This window comes from Equus przewalskii, chromosome 7 (assembly GCF_037783145.1).
Source record: "Equus przewalskii isolate Varuska chromosome 7, EquPr2, whole genome shotgun sequence".
NCBI classification, from domain to species: Eukaryota; Metazoa; Chordata; class Mammalia; order Perissodactyla; family Equidae; genus Equus; species Equus przewalskii.
In genome coordinates, this window is record NC_091837.1 from 54,529,705 (window position 1) to 54,537,015 (window position 7,311).

A 7,311-nucleotide genomic window follows, 5' to 3' on the forward strand; every position below is an offset into this window, starting at 1 on the left:
CACTTGTGAATAAAAATAATATCACCATTGCTGTTCACCAGCTATCAAGCACAGCTATCAAGCTTTACATACATTGTCTACTACATCTGCTTGTCATGCAAACCCTGAGAAGCACGTGTCACCAATTTGCAGATGTAGAAGCTGAAGCACGAAGCAGTTAATTAACTTACCCAAAGACAGTCAGCACTGGAGCCAGAAACAGAACGAGCTCAGTTTTTAACCCTACAGACTTGATCACTAGGATAAATTACTTTTCCGTATGTTTTCTTGCTTGGAAAGGACCTACAGAAATTTTAGTGTGCAATAGTATATACCGTTTTAGCAAGAAATCTGTGACCTTTGACGAGTTATCTTTTCTGAGCCTTGAATTCTTTATCTGTAAGCTTAGAAAGTTGGGAGTAGGTTCCTTGTATTAAATCCAAGGTGAAGATCTGAGAGTCTATTATTCTTTCCACTATTATTAAATTTCACTGTGTTAACAATAGATGGTGCTATTGAGTATTGGCTTTAAAAATCAATAAAAACAGTTCTAATTCCTGAGTACAGACATAGTCCTCACAGAGGAGATAAATCTATAAATCAAAGCATTGGAGGTCAGGGAATGCTCAGAAAATCTGTACGTTAAAAGTTTCTTAAGCTTAAAGTTTTATGTTGTGCTACTTTAAAACACTAAAAAAAAAGAGAAAGATTTAAATATATTATCCACGTTGGCCCACACTTTTTATTTTATTTACTGTACTAGATGTTTTAAAACGATTTATTAGCATTAAATTTCTGACTAAAACAGATGGTGTCTATTTATCAATTATTTTAAGGATGATTTGTAACCACAATTTTGCACTCTAAGGCTCATAATTCTATTTTATACTTATTATAGGTATTTATGCTCCATATAAATCCTCCTCTAATTTAATCTGAAGCAAGTAAAAATCCTCTATAAATATTCTTCTCCTTTATGCTTCTAAGATGGGGATAAAATTAGCGTTTGGTTTTAAATTATACATAAATACTTCTAAAAACTGGATTTGGATATGAAAAATGTAGACATTGGGGGAGAGGGATATTGAACATCTCAACTCAAAACAATTCTATAGAGGTTTAATCCTTAAGCTAAAAATAAACACACAGTTACCTGCCATATAGTAGATTGATAGCACAGACCCATGATTTTCTATTTAGGAAAAACTACAGTATCATTTTACATGTGAGGAAACAGTCATAGAGAGGTAATATAATTTTCCCAAGGTTATATGCCTAGTTAGGTACACAGCTAGTAAAAGCTTCCCAGTTTCCTGACTTCCACTTTTCATTATACTTCTTAAGTTCACATATTAACTAAAATTTTTTTTTATTTATTTGTCCCTCTTTATTTCAGAAATGATTTAGGTCAACAGATATTGTTTTAATGAGTACTTTTTAATAAATGCTTTTAATTTCTAACACATCAAAATGATTTGTTTACATAAAAATTAAAGGAATAGTTACAGCTACTAAGCAGTCCCCAAAAGCTGTGTACTTTTTTAGCTAACTTGCTATGCAAGTTAAAGAATATATGCAGTTTGAAAGAGGTTAAAGAAGACCTAAACATATGGAATGATATCTTATGTTCATGGATCAGAAGACTTAATATTATTAAGATGGCAATACTCTCCAAATTGATCTACAAATTCATATCAAAATTCCAGCAGACTTCTCGGTAGAAATTAACAAGCTGATCTTAAATATATCTCAAAGTTCAAGGGACCCAAAATAGCCAAAACAATCTTTAAAAAGAACAAAGTTGGATACTCACACTAATTACAAACTTACTACAGAGCCACCATAACCAAGACAGTGTGGTGCTGCCATAAGGACAGATGTATAGTTCAATGGAATAGAACTGAGAGTTGCAAAATAAACCATCACGTTTAAGGGCAATTGATTTTTGGAAGGGTGCCAAGACAATTAGAGGAGGAAAAAGATTCTTTTCAACAAATGGTGCTGGATCAACAGGTTATCTACATGCAAAAGAGTGAAGTTGGGCTCCTACCTCACACCATATATAAAAATTAGCTCAGATTTAGTCAAAGACCTAAATGTAAGAGCAAAAACTATAAAACTCTTAGAAGAAAACATAGGCATAAATCTTTATGACTTGGAATCAGGAGATGGTTTCTCAGATATATCAGCAAAAGCACAAGCAACAGTAACAATAAGAGATAAAGTGAACATCATCAAATTTTAAAAACTGGACTTCAAAAGTCACCATTAAGAAAATGAAAACACAATCCACAAGATGGAAGATGGGAGAAAATTTTTGCAAATTATATATGATCTGATAAAAATCTAATGAGTGTAAATACTGCCAAAAACTGCATTTGGATATCAAAAATGTATATCTATAAGGGTAAATAATCAAGTATTTATAAAGAACTATTATGACTCAATAATGAAAAAGACAACTGAATCAAAAATGGGCAAAGTTTAGTTAACATTTGTCACCATACAGTTACAAATTTTTTGATGTGTTTGATGAGAACTTTTAAGATCTACTCTCTTAGAAACTTAGACTTTGTGGTGATCATTTCACAACATATACAGATAACAAATCATTATCTTGTACACCTGAAACTAACATTCTTATAGGTCAATTATGCCTCAATTTAAAAATAAACAAAAACAAAAAAATTCTTAACTAGATGAAGATTATGTAACAAAAATCCATAATATTATACGTAATGGTGAAAAGTAAGAATTTCTCCTTTTAAAGTTGGAATGAAACAAGAATGTCCATTATCACTACATCTATTCAATACTTTAGCTTCCTACAAAAACATCTAGAGAAGAAAAAGAAAATTTATAGGATTTGGAAAGGAAGAAACACAACTATACTTATTTAGAAATGATATAATGGGCTAAATATACAATGTACCTTCATCATATTTATGTGGGTGTACATCTTCTCTTCAATTGTCCCCCCCAAAAGCAGAAGGCAGAACTCATATTTCAGCTTCTCTTACAGCTAAGACATCATCATTGGACTAGGGTTTTGTCAGCTAGACATATACGTGGAAGAATCCTATCTGAAAGTGAATTATGTGAGGAGACATGTTTTTGGAGAGCTTTAATTTATGCTCTCATTGGTAGTGGCAGAGGCACCATAAAGATGTCAATTCCACCAAAATTAATCCAGAGGTTCAGTGCAATTCCAATCAAAATACCCACAAAAGTTTTATGGAATTTGACAAACTGATCCTAAAATCCATGTTTAAGAGCAAAATTCTAAAAAGTGTTAAGATAATTTTGAAGATCAATAAAAAGATAGATTGACACTACTAGCAAGCAAGACGTACTAAAGTTACAATACAGTTCTTAAAAGACAGGGGTAGATAAATAGGCCGATAGAATAACTAGAGAGCTGTGGGATAGGCAAACTTGAAATATGAACAAAGCAATGCAGAAAGGACAGATTACTCAATAAACGGTGCTTTAATAATTGGTTGTCTCTATGGAATATAAATCCAATTAGTTTTCTATGTCACAACATACAAAAACTCAGGTAAGGTAGAATAAAGATACAAATCATAGTAGCAAACACTTACTTGATGTTTATTATGTACCTGGTACGGTTTTAATCAGTTTACACATGCGAATTCATTCAGTCCTCATAACAGTCCCTGTGAAGTAGGCACTATTAATATCATTCCCATTTTATAGATGAGGCGACTGAGGTGAAAAAGATGAATTAAATTGCCCCAGGCCACAGAGTCAGTAAGTAGAAAAGCTGTGATCTGAACTCATGTCATCTGCCTCTTGAGTCCCTGTTTTAAATTACTACACTATATTACCTCCCTTTCACAAAGAAAGTAGGTATAGATTCCCTAAACAAGATTCAAAACGTGCAAACCATAACAGAAAAGACTGATAATTGGACTTTGTTAAATTTAAAATCTTCTTTTCACCAAAAGACCACAGAGACAGTGAAAATACATGCTACAAACGTAAAGATATATATCTACACTAAAGAACTCCAGTAATTGATAAGAAAAAAACCAAACAATGCAGTTGAAAAATAAGCAGATGACAAAAGTCATTTCACAAAAGAGGAAACTTGAATGGCCAATAAACATTTAAATATTCTCAAAGTCAAAAACAATGGGCAAAGGATATGAAAAGATGATTCTCCAAAAAAAGATGTACAAATAGGCAATAAACACGTGAAAAAGTGTTCAACATCATTAACCATAAGGGAAATGCAAATCAAAACTGTAATAAAATACCGCTTCACACCCACTAGGATGGCTATAATCAAAAAGCTAAAGAATAACAAATGTGACAAGGATGTGGAGAAATTTAAACCTTCATCTTCTGCTGGCAGGAATGTAAAGTGGTGCAGCTGGTTTGGAAAACAGCTTGTTTAAAGAGAGTACCTCAAACTGTTAAACGTAGAGTCACCATATGATCCAGCAATTTTACTCCTAAGAGAAACAAAAATATGTCCACCCAAAAACTTGTACATGAATGTTCATAACAGTGTTATTCACAATAGCCAAAAAGTGGAAACAATCCAAACGTTCATCAGCTAATGAATGAATACATAACATGTGGCACATCCACCCAATAGAATATTCTTTGCAATAACAAGAACTGAAGTATTGATATAGGCTACAACAGAGATGAACCTTGAAAACATGCTAAGTGAAAGAAGCCAGTCACAAAGAACCACATGTGATTCCATTTATATGAAATATCCAGCATAGGTACATCAATAGAGACAGGAAATAGATACGTGGTTGCCCTGAGCTGGGGGGCAGTGGGAGGCCAGGAGGAGTGGGAGAGTTGGAGGTTATGGCTAAGGGGTCCTAGATTTCTTTTTACGGTAATGAAAATATTCTAAAATGATTGTGATGATGATGCACAACTCTGTGAATGTGTTAAATCCATTGAATTGTATAATTTAAATGGGTGAATTGTACAGTATGTGAATTATATCTCAATAAAGCTATTACCAAAAAAATTACAACTGCAATGTTTTGTAATTTAAAAAAAAATCAGAGATGAGGAAAACCATTATGATTCGTGTTATAATGTTTGATAACCGCAAAACAATAAGTGGCGAGAAAACCTAGTCATGGTTCTTCCACTGCCTGGTTGTAAGACCTTGAAACTAGTCATTTAACCTTTCTGATCTCAAGAATAACCATCTGTAGATGAAGGATTGTATGAATGCTAATAACTCAGGATTCTAAACAATGGTTCTTAACTTTCAGGATCACAGATCTCTTTGAAAAGTTGATAAACATCAGAGACATTCTGGTGAAAATCAGGAGCAGGACAATGTTAATTACTATTAATATTTAATTTTATCCTGAAAATTTGGGATAATGAAATAAAAATAAGAAGTATAAATATCAGAAAAGAAAAAACAGATTTTTTTTTTTTTGAGGAAGATTAGCCCTGAGCTAACATCCACCACCAATCCTCCTCTCTTTGCTGAGGAAGAGTGATCCTGAGCTAACATCCATGCCCATCCTCCTCTACTCTATGTGTGGGACACTTGCCACAGCATGGCTTGATAAGCAGTGCATAGGTCCACCCCGGGACCCAAACCAGTGAACACCGGGCCACTAAAGTGGAGGATGAGAATTTAGCTGCTACACAACCAGGCCAGCCCAATAGATTATTATGTACTCAGAAATTTATTGAAAAAACTATAAGAATTAATAAAAGTGTTCAATAAAGGATCCTAAATTCATAAAATCAATAGCAACAAACAAGAATAACACAATTAAAAAATATGTTAAACAAATATCACATGCAAATCCATACTCCTGGATTAGAAGATTATATGAATCAATGAAAATTTCAACAACCATGTATGACTAAATCAAAACAAAACAAACAAAACCCCTCAAATATCCCTGATAAAATGCTGTGATAGCAGATAGGATCACAGCTAATGGTCACTTAATTCCATCTAAGCGTGACTTTAGATGCATCTTACAAAAATGGATATGTTTGGTTTTCGTTTTCATTCAGTTTAAAATACTTTCCAATTTCCCTTTACTATTTCTTTTTGTACCTATAGGTTATTTAGAAGTGTGTTATTTATATTTCAAATATCTTATATTTTTCAGATGTTTCTATTAATTTATAATTTAACTTTGTTGTGGTCAGAACATACTTCATATGATTGAATACTTTTAAATTTATTGAGAGTTGGTTTAAGGCTCAGAATATGGTCTATCTTGGTAAATGTTCTGTGCACACTTGAAAAAAAGGATGTATTCTGCTATTATTGGAAGGACGTTCTCTAGATGTTTAATTGGGTTATATCAGTTGATAGTGTTCTTCGAGTCCTCCGTATCTTTATCTTGTATCCTTGTGTCTATCTCTATTTGTTTCTTAAGACTTCTGTAACAAAACTGGCACAAACTGAGTGGCTTAAAACAACAGAAATTTCTCTCTCACAGTCTGGAGTCTAAAAGTCGAAAATCACAGTGTCCTCAGGGCCATGGTCCCTCAGAAGGCTCTCGGGAGAACCCTCCTCCCTCTTCTAGCTCGTGGGGGATATCGACCATCCTTGGTGTTCCTTGGTTTGTGGCAACTCCAGTCTCTGCCTCTGTGTTCACATGGCCTTCTTTCCTGTGTCTCTGTGTCTTCAAATCTCTCTCCTTGTGTGGACATCAGTAATTGGATTTAGGGCCCACCCTAATCTAATATGATCTGATCTTAACTTGATTACATCTGCAAAGACTCTATTTCTAAATAAGGTCACATTCACAGGTCTGGAGGCTAGGATTCAGTATATTTCTTTGGTGGACACAATTCAACCCGCAACACTATCTTTATATATATTTTTATATCTATCCTCTCAGAAGGATAAATCTTTCCATATGTTTAGACTTAAAGTGGATTTTTGGTGTACTTCTTCTATTAGTTAATGAGAGCGAAGTATAAAAACCACTGACTAATGTACAACTGAAATTTCACAAGGATGTAAACTATCATAATCTTAATAAAAAGTGAAAAAAAACCTCTGACTATAATTGTAGATTTATCTTTTTCTCATTTCAGTTCTGTCAGTTTTTGCTTCATGTAATTCGATGCTCTTTATCAGGTACATTAACATTTATTACCATTAAGTCCTCTTGATAAACTGACTCCTTTAGTTAAAAATGCCCACTATAACTGCTCCTATTCAGCATAACACTGGAGGCCCTACCTAGCATAAATAATGCAAGACAAAGAAATTTAGAGTTTATGGATCAGAAAGAAAAAGAAAGAAATCTCTCATTATTGTCAGATGATATTCTACATAGAACATTTCTT